The following is a 15650-nucleotide window of genomic DNA, read 5'->3' as shown; positions in this document are numbered from 1 at the left end:
TTCGGGTGGGGCATCTATGTCAACAAGGGGATGTGTTATGCTATATTACTACTAAAGCCAGAAGCCACTACTGGCATGTGTATGCAATTGTTGCTGCTCTAATAATTTTGCTTTTACTATATTGCTGTTTGTGTAGGAGGCCAACGGTGACACTAGCCACAATGTCAGAAGGAGGGTGGAAACCTAAGTGGTGACATCTTACAATGGGGTGTTGATTCGGGGTCAAGCGGGGGGGACAGTGACAATAAAATGCACCCCCACCATGGGGTCCCCTGGGTCAGCACCAGCGTTGTATATTGCTAATGCCTTTATATGCATTGGAAAGTATTTTGGGAAGGGTTGAAGGTGTGAGTGTGGAGTGGAAGATTCCTTTGCAGATTACAAGAGGCCGAAGGGGGAGGAAGGGAGAAAGGAACGGGTTAACACAACAATCCAGCTAGGCCCAAAGATAAGGAATGAAACTGCAGCCCAAGGCCAGCGCACACAAACAAGCTCTCTGCTGCCAAACAGCCAGAAGCCTGCATCTCAACCCTGGCCAGCCGTGAGAAAGGAGAACAGAGCCAGACAGAATTGAAGGGGTTGCAAAACTAGTAAGATTGCAAAGGTCAGTAAGTTAAAAAACAACAGTCTTGCGACCCTGAAACCGGTGTGTTCTGGGGAAACTAAGGAAGCCATGGAAGGCTGGTTTGGACTGGTACCGAGAGTGGGGGACGAGGGTTCCTGGATGAAAATGCCCCTGGAAGAACCCAGGGCTTAAAACTCTCCTGAGAGCTGAAGCAAGTCAGAAATTTACAGCGGACACTAGACGACCCGTGCACAGGGCAGAACTCTCGTCTACCCTTCCCCCCAGCCTTCTTCTTACGTTACACCCAGGCTTGGCCAGCCTCGGGTTGTGCGTGTGTAAGTATGAAAGTGGGTCAGGGCTTGGACACTAACACTTTCTTCCTCCCTCTAACAGACGTGGGGCGCGCCCAACACTCACTGCTGTTATTTGATTAATAAAGGTTTAAACTTGGCGTCACTTGGCGTGCTCCTTCATCTCCTCCCCTAAAAATCCTGCGGCCTCAGCCTAATCACCTGAAGCCTCAGGCAGATTGGTAACATAAATCTGTCACAATAAGAACATACAAATGGATGTAAGAGGTCAGACCAATGGTCCATCTAGCCCAGCACCATGTCTTCTGATAGTGGCCAGTGCCGGATGCTTCAGAGGGAATGAACAGCATAGGGCAATTCTGACAACATCATCCCAATTCTGGATGACATCATCCCGGTCATCCAGATCCAGCTTCTGGTAGTTGGGGATTTACATACACCCACACCACGGGGTTATATCCCTGACCATCTTGGCTAGTAGCCACAGATGAACCTATCCTCCATAAACTTTTCTCATTCGTTTTTGAACCCAGTTATACTTTTTGCCTTCAGAAAATCCCCTGGCAATGAGTTCCACAGGTTGACTATGTGAATTGTGAACAAGTACTTCCTTTTGTTTTTAACCTGCTTCCTATTAATTTAATTGGGTGACCCCTAGTCCTTGTGTTATGTGAAGGAGCAAATATCATCTCCCTATTTACTATCTCCATGCCATCCATGATTTTATAGACCTCTATCATACTCCCCCCCCCCGCCCTCTCTTTTCTAAATTGAACAGTCCCAGTCTTTTTATTCTCTCTTCATATGGAAACTGTTCCATCCTAATAATTTGTTGCCTTTTTCTGTACCTTTTCTGATTCTAATGCATCTTTTTTGAGATGGGGCAACCAGAACTAAATGAAGTATTCAACATGTGGGCATACCATGCGTCATAAATATAAAGGGAAGGGTAAACACCTTTAAAATCCCTCCTGGCCAGAGGAAAAACCCTTTCACCTGTAAAGGGTTAAGAAGCTAGGATAACCTCGCTGGCACCTGACCAAAATGACCAATGAGGAGACAAGATACTTTCAAAGCTGGGGGGTGGGGAGATACAAAGGCTGTCTCTGTCTGTGTGATGCTTTTGCCGGGAACAGAAAAGGAATCTAGCTAGATATGCGTTAGATTTGGTTTTGTTTAAATGGCTGATAAAATAACTGTGCTGAATGGAATGTATATTCCTGTTTTTGTGTCTTTTTGTAACTTAAGGTTTTGCCTAGAGGGATTCTCTATGTTTTGAATCTGATTACCCTATAAGATATTTACCATCCTGATTTTACAGAGGTGATTCTTTTACTTTTTTTCTTCAATTAAAATTCTTCTTTTAAGAATCTGATTGCTTTTTCATTCTTCTTAAGATCCAAGGGTTTGGGTCTGTATTCACCTATGCAAATTGGTGAGGATTTTTATCAAGCCTTCCCCAGGAAAGGGGGTGTAGGGTTTGGGGAGGATTTTGGGGGGAAAGACGTTTCCAAGTGGGCTCTTTCCCTGTTATATATCTGTTAGACGCTTGGTGGTGGCAGCAATAAAGTCCAAGGACAAAAGGTTAAATAGTTTGTACCTTGGGGAAGTCTTAACCTAAGCTGGTAAAAATAAGCTTAGGGGGTTTTCATGCAGGTCCCCACATCTCTACCCCGGAGTTCAGAGTGGGGAGGGAACCTTGGCACCATGCTTTTATATAGTGGCAATATGATTTTTCTGTTTTATTATCTATCCCTTTCCTAATAGTTCCTAATATTCTGTTACCTCTTGTGATTGCTGATGCACACTGAGCAACTGTTTTCAGAGAACTGTCCACAATGACTCCAGGATCTCTTTCTTGAGCAGAAACAGCTAAATTTAGACTTTGTCATTTTGTATGTATAGTTAGGATTATTTTTTCAAATGTGCATTACTTTACACTTCTCAACAGTGAATTTCATCTGCCATTGAGTTTCCCAGTCATCCAATTTAGTCATATCCCTTTGTAACTCTTCCCAGTCAGCTTTGGACTTAACTATCTCAAGTAATTTTGTAGAGCATCATCTGCAAATTTTGCCATCTCACTGTTCACCCCTTTCCCCGACAATTTATCAGTATGTTAAACAGCACCCCTTTCCCCGATAATTTATCGGTATGTTAAAAGCTCCCAGTACAGATGTTTGGGGGACCTTGCTGTTCACCTCTGACCATTTATTCCTACCCTTTCATTCCTATCTTTAACCAGGTACTGATCCATTAGAGGACTTTCCTCTTATCCAATGACTGCTTAGTTTGCTTAACAGCTTTTGGTGAGCAACTGTGATGAGGTGCACCTGGCCTTTGTGGCTCTCTAAAAGAGGCCCTACAGTCCCACTACATCCTCCCCAGGAAAGGAGCAGTGAAGATTGGTCCTCTAGGCCTGCCAAGAGAAATCTTACAGAAGCAGCCAATCAGAGCCCATTAGGCTCAGATAAAAGGCACTGCGGGGGTTTAGCAGGTCAGTTCCTGGCTAGGACCAGAGGGGTAAGGGATAACCAGTTTGTTTCTGGCTGTATTTGCTTAAACTGGGTTTGCAGGGAAAGAGAGGACCTAAGAACCTTAACCCTGAGTTAAGGGTCGAGATAAAAGTAGCCAGATAGGAGGCCCAGGGAAGATGCAGCAACAAACTGAAATCGACCAGAGCATAGCTGCTGTATATAGGGCTGTTGGTTGGAACCCGTAGTAGTGGGCAGGCACGGGTTTCCCTACGATCCTTAGCGGCACTAGCCCCAAGGAGACGACACGGCTTATTTGAGAGCCTGAACAAAGGCTTGAATTTAAAAGGCCCAGAGCCAGGGCTAAAGACCCCAGTAAGGGCAATGGGACTGTTCATTTATTGGACACTTTACTACACTGGAAGGGGTTCATTTGGACTTTGTCAGAGGGCCAAGCCACAGAAGATGCACCAAGATCAGCTGGCAGCCTGCAGGAAGTGTCGGGGTGAAAAGAGAACTACAGTACCACCCCCAGCTGCTAGCAGGTGCTTACAAGGTGACATCCTTACAAGGACCTTGTCAAAAGCTTTAGGAAAGTCTAAGTATGCTATGTTGACTGGATCAACCTTGTCTACAGGCTTGTTGACACCCTCAATGAATTCTAACAGATTGGTAAGGCATAATTTCCCTTTACAAAAGCCTTGTTGTCTCTTTTCTAACATTTGTCTTTATCTATGTATCTGATCATTCTGGTTTTTTTTTTAAACTATAGTTTCAACCAATTTGCCTGGTACTGAAGTTAGGCTTACCTGCCTGTAATTGCCAGGATCACCTCTGGAGCCCTTTTTTAAAAAAGGACAATAACCATGAACATTCAATCATAGAACCTGTGAACAACAACAGTTTGTTCAATCAATTTCTGCCTTTAACTCTATTTGGAGGAAGTTTTTGTCATGGCCTTTTGCAGCAGTTCAATAAACATTGCTATGCTTTTTAAGGGGCTGGGAGCAATAAGTATCTCCACAACTCTTGACTACATATTATGACTTCTACACATTTTTTTTCTTTGCATGAACTTTATACCTGAGCACACTGGGATGTGGGATGATGAAGTACAAGTTCTGGGTTTTTAAAATATAAGTTCTGAAAGTGTCAAACTCAAATCTCTTGTTTTTTTAATCTCTACTGTGCTTGAAAAGAGAAGTGTGAATGAATTAGTGTGTAATCATTGTTATAGCCAGCCTTCAGTGCTATTTTTGTGAAGCAGAAGTAAGAGTTACCCGTATCAAATTTAGTAAGGCAATCTTTTATTTACCTTTTGGTTTTTGCTTTAAAAAGCACTGATGGACAAGAAGCTGCTATTTTTAAATCTTACGAACTCTAATTCTTCCACAGTGCATGAGAGTGTGTTAGAGTTTATGATGAACTTCCGTATTTACAAGTATCAATGGAGACTCTGACTTGCTGAATATCTTCCAGGAAGAGAAAGATGATCTGAGTTACATTTCCTGAGAGTGAAGTGAGAGATGCTTGGAGTTTACGTCAAGACATTTCTTTTCCAGCTGACATATCCCATCAGCTGTCATGTTACAAATAATTTGGTGACCAGAGCTCTGAGTCAACTTTAACTGCTTTGCTATGGTGGTGGATGATGTATTTAACATTGACTGAGATTCTGAAGTCTTACCCTTTTTGTGTTTGCTGAGAGGATTCAAACTGAGACTCACTGTTAATGAAAAAAACAAATGCCAGATGACCAAAGCTAATAATCTCACTTGCTCTTATTGTCAATGCTTGCACATTAGCCATAACATTTACTATGTAGAAAAAAGTTTAGACAAAAAAGGAAAAATCCTGAAGCATAACTAGAAAAGGAGTACTTGTGGCACCTTAGAGACTAACCAATTTATTTGAGCATAAACTTTTGTGAGCTACAGCTCACTTCATCGGATGCATGCATCGAAAGTTTATGCTCAAATAAATTGGTTAGTCTCTAAGGTGCCACAATTACTCCTTTTTCTTTTTGCGAATACAGACTAACACAGCTGTTACTCTGAAGCATAACTGAGTAGTATAAACAAAAAAAGGATAGCAACTAATAGGAGACATCTACCAGCCTGTGCCTAGAGTGGGTACTTTGAAAGTTTATTAAAATAAAAGTTAAGATCAGCTGTCTGTTACCTGAAATAATTTTCCCTGATCCATCTTCCTCAAATCACATTATGATTAACCGTGTGGTTTCATGTTGCATTAGGCATCAAGTTGCATCAGATAATGTCATATGAAAACAATTTAGGGGAAACTATTTATGTAATTTAAGAATAATTAATGACTTGGACAGGGAATGGTTACAACCAGTTCAGATAAAAGAACCAACTGAAAACTTTGCCCAAAATTCAGTCTGAACACTGAAGTGAAAATTCATTTAAAGTTTGAAAAATATTGAGTCAACTTTTTAAAAAGTTTTGTATACTTTTCTACTTCTCAGTTTTCCCTTACTGTAAAGTCTTACACCATTATAGATGGGATTGGCAGCATTACCTATTATTAAGCTTGAACTTTGAGTAGGGAGCCTGTATCTCCTGTGCTGTCAATGATCCCCTGTCTAGCAGCCAGGCAGTGTAGAGGAGGAAACAGTGTAATTCAAATGACAAGAGAGAAGAGCCAAACCTAGGGCGTTGCAAAGTATGGCTGGGGGAACAGATCTGGAAAGGAGCCTGGGTGGTGGAGACTGGGACTAAAGGCTAGCAGGGAGTGAAGACTGATACTGAAAAATGACAGTGAGGCAGAGAGTGGGACTGCGAGCCAGAGGGTGGAAATGGGGACTGTCTAAACAGGGGACTCAGAAAGGAGGGTGTGTGCAGAGGAGGGGAAACAGATCTGAAGATCTGATCAGGAACCAGGGTGTGGCTGGGCAAAGAGACTAGGACAAGGAGCAGGGAAGGTGAAGACACTGCACTTGGATGAGAAGTTCATGGAAGAAAACTAGAATTGGGAGCTAGGCGACTGCAGGCCAGGAAGGACTAGAAAGACCAGTTGTGACTGGAGAGAATGGGATTGACTGGGCAAGGAGACTGCGAACAAGGAGCTGGGGCTAGGGAGGGGCTAAGAATGGCTGGGTAAGGAGATTGTGAGCTTAGGGATGGAGAAGAAAGAAGGATTGAGAGAGGAAGTCTGGAGGAATGAGACAAGGATTTAATGGACAAAGATTGGGACTGATAAGTGAGAAGAACAGAATGAGGGGAGGAGCGCAGTGGTGATGTAGAGACAGGACTCAGGAAGTGACAGGTTGTGAGGGGAGTGGGCAGAAGAGTGTGTTCACTAGAACACTCTTCTTTCCAAAGCCTGGAATGGAACTTAAGATTCCTAAGTTTCATCATTCCTCTCCTATCAACAAATATCTATGAAACCTGCTGGCAAAGTGTTCCATTCCATCTTAGAGCTGGTCCACGCAGAAGATAACCTACTACTACTACTACCTGTTACTCCATTAGCTCAAGTGGCAGAGGTCTCTGTAGTGGAGCTTAAAGGTTCCAACCCTGCTGATGAGCTATGCGAGTCAATGTCACATGACAGATATGTTGTCTTTTCAGTTTGCTTTTTTAAAACTGAGAAAATTACACACAAGAACTATGTTAAAAAAACATTAACTTTGCAAAGTCAAGCACTCCAAAGTTAGGAAATGCCAGAATTAAGTGGAGCCAGAAATTAGTGCCCTTGTGTGAATGTATTATGAAACAGTTAGCACTTTCTAATCCTACACAGATAATGAATAGATATGTAAAGTGGGTTGACCAGTAAGGAGTGTGGATGAGGTAGACTGCACTCTCCAATACATTCTGGTATGGTGCATACAGAAGATTAATCTCTGGCTTGCATACAGGATTGGAATATATTGTAGTCTGGTCCATAATGGAAAAGTGGATGAAAAAAGGATGTCTCACACATGGTAAAGGAGAAGGTCTCTGGTGTAAATGTGGAGGTGACTGAAATACAAGGGCAGAGATGAGGTTAGTGTTGCAACCTAAACTGCAAATTTCCTGAGTTTCTACCATTTAGGATTTTAAAGTTATTTTCTATTAACATTGTTTTAAATAATAATATATTCTCAACCATAACTGTTCATTAAAGTTTTTTGTCTGAGTTTCTTTAGCTTTTATTAAAGAAGAAAAACTTCCTTTATCTATATAATTTAAAAAAATTGTCTAAAATGATTTTTGCTTGTAACTTCAGTGAAGCTTTTACAGACTCTACAGGCCAAGCTATACTGTTGGCGTGTATAATTTCAGTGATGCCTCACATGTGGTTCTTAGATGATTTACAACATTGAATCCTGCATGGCAGAATGATATACAAGAAATAACAGGAGCTATGAGCTTTGCTGGCTTAAACTTTAGAAATTGTAACCAAACTGAGCCCCTTATCTTAGACCTTGCTAAAATTCTACATGGCATCTGATGAAGTGGGTTATAGTGCACGAAAACTTAGAGACTAAAAAATTTTTTAGTCTCTAAGGTGCCACAAGGACTCCTTGTTGTTTTTGCCGATACAGACTAACACGGCTACCCCTCTGATACATAGCCCATGAGGTTCACAGAGCTTATAAACTCTTCTAGCACAGTTCTAATGGAGCTGAAATTTCAGGTAGAACTCAGGGTTTAAAAAACGTTTTTATAAAGCTATGTGATTCAGAAGTCTGGCCTCCTAGCTGACACCACTTAAGAGGCCCTGCGACTCTCTCTCTCTAATACCCAAATTATTTAAAATAAAGGAATGGGCAGGCAAAACTTATAACCCCAACTCATTGGACCAGGGGTGGGCAAACTTTTTGGCCCGAGGGCCACACTGGGGTTGCAAAACTGTATGGAGGGCCGATTAGGGAAGGCTCCTCAAAGAGCCTGGCCTCACCCCCTATCCGACCCCCTCCCACTTCCCACCCCGACTACCCCCCTCAGAACCCTCCACCCATCCAACCCCCCTGCTCCTTGTCCCCTGACTGCCCCCTTCCAGGATCCCTGCCTCTAACCGCCCCTCCGAGACCCCACCCCCTATCCAACCCCCCTCTGCTCCCTGTCCCTTGATTGCCCCAACCCCTATCCACACCCACACCCCCTGACAGACCCCCTGGGACTCCCACACCTTTCCAACCCCCCCTGTTCCCCATCCCGACTGGCCCCCCCAGAACCTCCGCCCCATCCAACTGCCCCCGGACAGGTCCCCCGGGACTCCCACACCTATCCAACAGCCCTCTGCTCCCTGTCCCCTGACTGCCCCCCAGGACCTCCCGGCCCCCTTACCATGCCAGTCAGAGCACGTCTAGCAGCCGCACCGCCGGAGCCAGACACACTGCCGCACTGCCCTGCAGGAGTGCGCAGCCCCGCTGCCCAGAGCGCTGCCCATGTGGCGGCGGAGGAGAGGGTACGGGGGGAAGGGCCAGGGGCTAGCCTCCGCGGCCGGAGCACAAGGGCTAGGCAGGACGGTCCCGCAGGCTGCTCTCCTGTCGACTCCCTTCCGCTTCTCATTCAGGTGGAATACAGGAGTCGACGGGACAGCGATACCCAGTGCATCAATTGCCGCATGTCAAACCTCCGGTAAGAGTAGACAAGGCTTTAGCAACTTAGGCCCAAAACCTGCACTCAAATCCATTACCAAAGATGTTCATACCCATGGTTTTAAGAACAGGTAGTTCTGCTTTTGCATTGCTTTATTCCTCATTTAAATGTGCCATTAAGTCATGTAAAATACAAAAACAGTAATATTACAAATATGCAGAAAAATAGACATATTTATAGTGTTCGTTTTTAAAGGCAGCATTTACCACAGATGCCACAGTTTTTCCTTTGCTGAAAATGGGGAATCATAGAATATCAGGGTTGGAAGGGACCTCAGGAGGTCATCTAGTCCAACCCCCTGCTCAAAACTGGACCTAATCCCTAACTAAATTATCCCAGCCAGGGCTTTGTCAAGCCTGACCTTAAAAACCTCCAAGGAAGGAGATTCCACCACCTCCCTAGGTAACCCATTCCAGTGCTTCACCACCCTCCTACTGAAAAAGTTTTTCCTAATATCCAACCTAAACCTCCCACATTGCAACTTGAGACCATTACTCCTTGTTCTATCATCTGGTACCACTAAGAACAGTCTAGATCCATCCTCTTTGGAATCCCCTTTCACGTAGTTGAAAGCAGCTATCAAATCCCCCCTCGTTCTTCTCTTCTGCAGACTAAATAATCCCAGTTGGAATCTCCACTGAAGAGTGTCTTAGGGGGCACCTTGAATGACCAGGGATCCTAGTTTTCCATGATTTAAAAAAAAAAATTCTCTGATAAACATAAAAATCTGCATTTTTCCACAATTAAAATGAAACACTGAACTTTAGTTTCCCTAGCCACAATACATATAGGTATCAGTTGAACACAATGTTTCATTGCTATATTTACAGTATTTAAGCTGACAGCCCAAGTCATGCCCATTCTCCAGTCCCAATTAGATTGGAGTTCCATTGTATGTTTTTATTTTTTCACAAAATATAAAAACAAGATTATCTGTACATATGCAAATTCCACATTTACCATGGCAAACGATTTTTAGGATTCCTGGACTGACTAGTATCTGGTGGTATCTACAGGCCCAAGTTAACATTTAATGGCAACCACTGTATTTTATTTATTCATTCATGAACCGCAAGCAATGATCAAGTATGTTAAATAGACAATTGTAGGACCTTCCACCAGAAGCAGAAAAGGAAAGGAGCTAAACTCCAACCCATCTTCCTGCCTACTCTGAGGCAAAAATCTGGGTCTTTGCAATAAAGTCACATTCTTGGTTTAGCTAAGAATTCCAAAGTCAAGGGCCTTCTCCTGAAAATAACTGGCAACCAGAAGACCAGACATTTCTTATGTTCAATCTGAATACTGTTCAATCAGCACCTTAGCTGATGTTAAATGAATCTGTGATATATGGGGAGAAAAGCAGCCAAGACCTAAGTCATACAAGGTTTAATAAACCAAAAGCCAACACTTTATTGCACCTAAAAGCAGAAAAGAACTGTTTAATGTGTTACCTGTAACTGCCACCACCAAGCAGATGGACAGTCACTTTCCATTACAGTTGTCATTTCTAAAGAGTGTAAGATGGCTGAAACAATGGGAGCCACCATCCAAAACAGAAGCCACATGCAAGGATGATCAGAAGCTGAAGTAGGTGGTCAGGGGTTTTTTGCTGGGGTCTGAATGCATACAGAGTGGGTTGGTTATTGTTTTGGTGTGTGCGTGTGAGAGAGTATACTTCTGCTCACAGACAGACACAGAGAAGCACTTGCTCAGCGTGACTCTGTGAGAAATCCATGAGAGGGAGATTTTGGGGGCAGAGTGCTGGCTGGAAAGAGGCTTGGAGCTGTCAGCAACTGTTGTTTTTATCATGCTGTGTCCTGGGAATCATGACTGTGTATATTCTTGGGGGGTGGGGGAAAGGGAGTCCATTAAATACCAATTATCAATTTTTCCTCCTAAGAAACTAACCACAAGACCCTGAATATTAGGGAACCATAAAAAGAGCTAACAATATTTCAATATACAGTACATTACAGCCTAGCATTAAGAAAGGGCCGGAATCACTCTGGCTAGGGCCAGATCAGAGATAAATGGTTGCAAATGTTTTACTAGAAACAGATGAGAAAATACTTAGTCACCTATACCATTTAGATCAGTATTTCTAAGTGCCACTAGGAGCCACAATGCATTCCCAAATTTCAGGCTTAGATTAAAACAGAAAACCGACTCAGTTATGTCAACAGTAACCACCTCTGCTGGAGAAAAAGTAAATAACACTTCCTTATTTACTTTCTCATAACACAAGAACTAGGGGGTCACCAAATGAAATTAATAGGCAGCAGGTTTAAAAATAAACAAAAAGGAAGTATTTTTTCACACAACAGCCAGTCAACCTGTGGGCACCTGGCATTGGCCAGTGTTGGAAAACCAGATACTGGGCTAGATGGACCTTTGGTCTGACCCAGTATGACCAGTCTCATGTATTCCAGAGCCTTTCAACAACCCACTAGAATCATCCCTTTCTTGTCTCGAGTTTCATGCCACTCTAATGTAAATCCCAATCTAAGACAGGCAATGGAAAAGCAGAGAGACAGAGAATCATTCAAGTTTGAGGAAAACGAGAAACAGACAGCATACTTGGGCTGAGTTGCTACCAGTAATATCACTGCTTTCCCCAGTGGCTTTGCATACACATTACAGGGAAATGGTAACAAAATACCCCAGCAGCTCCCCTGACAAGAGATCCCAAAGGAAGAGGAACAGAGAATGGTTTTGGACAACCAACGTACCTTCAGAAAGAAAAAAAAACCGAAAACCCCAGTCTGACACTGTCCACCTTAGGACAACTAGGGGCTGCAGTACAGTCAATAAACCCCTCATGGCAAACCATAGAAAAAACTGCTGACAGATCTAAGAGAGTTAGCTTGGTCACCTGGCTTTTGTCCAGTGCTTGGAGATCATCAGCCAAAGCAATTAATGCATACCCTTATCTAAAGGCAGACAGAAAGGGAGTGAGGAAATCTAACGTAATCAAATTCAGAAAGTTTCCTTGCTACCACCATCTCAATGAATCTTCCCTACAAAGGGAATATCAGAGACAGTGAGTCCGAATTTGCATCTGAAGCAAGGAATATGCTCCTAGACCACAGGAAAGCTGACAATGAATCTAATACCTACGATACAATTTCAGATACACAGATCACTTTGAAGTAGTAAATATTAATCCATTTACCACACTATGGTATCTGAGATCCTGCAGTATTTCCTATACTCAAGAGTGTTAAAGAATTGTGAAACATCCAAATGTTGTCCTCTCAATGGGACATACTGTAGTTGTGGCCATTTATATGCTTACTCTCAACTTCTGAAACTCCTGAATAGCCAATACTACTCTGCAGACTTTTGAGGCAAAAAGTAACCAAAACTTGGTGACAACTTTTTCCTGTGTCTGGAGATTTACCTTCATAAACAGTATTTCAGCTCCTCTCACACTAGCAAAGTAACTAGCTTGTTCACTTCCTTTACAACCTCGTTAAACCATACCTGCTGAAATACCTCTCCATTATTTATATTTATTAAAACAGAATGAAACAATATATTTTATAAGATTATGATGACTAGAATCAGATTGTCACATACTGTGCATTTTGTTTAGTGTCTAGAGGCCAAATCCCAAACGTCTTACTCAGGAATAACTCCCAATGAACATAATATCCGGTAAGGACTGCAGCATCTGACTTATAGTATTTTAATTTAAAACTTCACCATCTACTTGTAGTAACCATTAACAAGGGACTTACATAAATATAATCAAATTGTTATTCTTTCTATGCAGTAGAAAACATAAGCTGTGCACAGTAGCCTCCTGTCACTGGTGACAATCTTTACCCTTTAAAATGTCTTGAACATAAGAGATACAGATACAGGAAATACCCCAAACTCAGTATAATGAGCTGTGGGAGGAGCTGGGGTAGGCCTATAAAGAGGAAGTTGGTGGTAAGAGAGGCATCAGGGAGGAGCTCTACAGTCACTCCCTAGAGAAGAGGGGACTTGGTTAAGTATAAGGAAGAGTTCTAGGGTGAGAAAAGCCCCTGGGATTCTGTCTTGGACTACAGACTCTGGCAAAAAGCCAAAAGGGGGAGGAGGGGAAGAAACTCCACTGGTAACCCAGAGGTGGGCAAGAAGATAGGGAAGAAAAAGGTAGGAAAGAACCCAGGGGCACAGCAACAAGGTCTGAGGTTGAGCAGACCATAGTTGCTGGGCATAGGATCCCTGGGCTGGAACCCAGAGTAGTGGGCAGGCTTGGGTTACCCTGCCAACCACTGGGAAATTGGCACAGATTGGGAAGTGGATTGGAAGACTGCTGAGAGTTTAAATGGACTGTATGGCCACTGGGTCTTTGTTACCTGGAAGGGGAGGACTATAGTGACCTGGCTGAAGAGCCACGTAGCAAAAAGGGAATACCCTGAGTCCAGAGGCAGACAGACCGACCATGGAGTAAGCAACCGAAGAAGCGGGGGTCAGACTCATTGACAGCTAGTCCCCAGATAAGCCACAAGGAGGTGCCCTAGTGTGGGGCAGTAAAAGCCCTGACAGCAGCTTATTTACAAACATATAAATAGCTGTGGCATTATTCCAGAGCAATTGAAAAAACCCGAATGGCATCACGCAAGAACAGTGGAAAGCATAGCTTATTACCCACACTGTAGCTGAATGAGTCAAATGTAAGTGGAGATCTTGACATTTGCTAGTCAGCTTAATCAGATATCTTCTAGTTTCCTGTAGTATGGGTACCAGTGTTCTGCTACTCACAGCATACCAGATCTATTTACATATCCTATCAGATGGGATGAACATGTAAGTCGTGTTGCATCTGATTAAACTGAGATGTCTGGAACTACATAATCTGACACAATGTAAAAGAAGGCAATTTAATGAAAAAGAATGTATTAAAGACACTGTGGCTGGGCAACTGAGATAAAGTATTTCTGGTGGCAGGTATCTGTGTTCCCGACCAGCTTTCTTTATAATCCCATCATATCAAATTACAGTGACTTTACTCTCCTTACTGTCAGTCATCCTTTCAAATTAATTTATGAAATTTCTCTTTCTAAAAAGCAGCTCAAGTGTTTAGAAAAAATATCTGAAAGTACTGAAAGGCTTCAAACAAGCTGTTTTAGCAGAAAACCTGAGAAATATTATACATTTAACAAAAAGTAGAAAAAGTAAATTGTGTTATGTTTTGCATTTTGCTACAAAATGGAGGTAATAATCAACAGAAAAGTTGATTCCCCTGAGAAATCATAATTTACATTAAACCATAGACTTCAAAGTCCCAGCCCGCATACCAGGAGGAGCCCATCTGATATTCCCCCACATCAGTCTGAAATTCTGCAAAGTTTAAATTTTCATTTTAAAAGTGTTCCAAGCTTTTCTCTGATTATGGAGATATATCTGAATGTGAACCTATGATCCTTCCTCACCATGCAGATAGGCTGAAAAACATTCTCTGAAAGTCTTGACCTGTCCCTATTAATATCAATAAGATAATAACTCTCCAGCCTAATTATATTAAAATGTCAATATTCTTAAGTAGTTCACTGCTAATAATTCCAGCAGTCACATCAGCCTAAATTGCACATCTATTGTAGTTGGATACAATGGACAGAGGGATTGGACAGAAAAGCCTACTTTTCTTTTTAAATATGTAAAGCTAAAAGCAGTACAGGCCTGCACAGCCATCCTCTCTCGTGTCTGGGCTCACCCTTCACTTGAGTTCATTATCCATGGCCTAAAACAGGGTTGAAGGCAGAGGAGAGGGGAGAGGAGAAAAACAAACAAACAAAAAAACCCAACACCACAGTTGGGCTTCCCCATCTTCATCCCAGAGGCTTAAATGAGCTGTTCCCTGACCAGCAAACTGAAAGGAGGCAAGCAAGAAAAATAACGCTGACAGATTCTTTAGGCAACTTTGCCCTCCAAATACTAGGACCTGCTGAGCATCAACCAGTAGCTATCATCCTGTTTCCCTTCATTTCACTGCTTCCAGTTCTGGCTGTTCCTTCACTCAGTGTAGCAGAGCGAGTGTAAGGAAGCTGTAAAGGGCAGCTGGGGACAGAAGCGGTATGGAGAGCACTGGTCAGGCACCTTGGGAGTGGGAGAAGAACTTCCGCTGAAATCTACTAACACTATCACCAACCTTATGGAAAGGTCCTACAGAACAGAATAGAACGTGATACTCTTCCTGCAGGTTTATTTAAAATCACTTTATAGAATGTTATCATCATATATCTGCTACAGAATTCTATAGGATGGTTCCATAGCCAAGAAGGATATTATTCTTCTGATGTTTAGAATAATTAGTATATAAAATGAGCTGGATGACCTTTTTTTGGCAAATAGTTTATTTGCCGAAAAATGTGGTTTCTGCCAACCTGAAATTATTCATAAATTTGTGTCAACTTAGCTGAATAATTAAGACAGAACAAAACACAATTCTAAGTGTTTCAATATTATTGAAACAAAAATGTTTTGTTTGAACCTGATCTGAAACTTATTTTAATTTTCGGCATTTTTACAAAAGCAAAATGCTAGGAGGTGGAGGGGTGAGGGAAGAAGGGAGGAAGCTACAGACTCATTCTCACTCTCTTTCCTCTCTCTGGCCTAATGACTCTTCGTCCTTATTATGAATGACTATGAACTGCCACTGTAAATGACAATAAATAGTCATAATCAAGTTACAGAGAGC

At 42.4% G+C, this 15650-nt stretch overlaps 1 protein-coding gene across 7 annotated transcripts in view; it reads right to left on the bottom strand.

The window, feature by feature from the left end:
- COL19A1 (collagen type XIX alpha 1 chain) overlaps positions 1–15650 on the bottom strand; it is a 316775-nt gene that overhangs the window by 287910 nt on the left and 13215 nt on the right. The window lies entirely within an intron of this gene.

The sequence above is a fragment of the Chelonia mydas genome, chromosome 3 (genome assembly GCF_015237465.2).
Source record: "Chelonia mydas isolate rCheMyd1 chromosome 3, rCheMyd1.pri.v2, whole genome shotgun sequence".
In the NCBI taxonomy this organism is placed as follows: domain Eukaryota; kingdom Metazoa; phylum Chordata; order Testudines; family Cheloniidae; genus Chelonia; species Chelonia mydas.
Note: the sequence above shows the minus strand (reverse complement) of the source record. Positions and strands in the feature narration are given on the sequence as shown.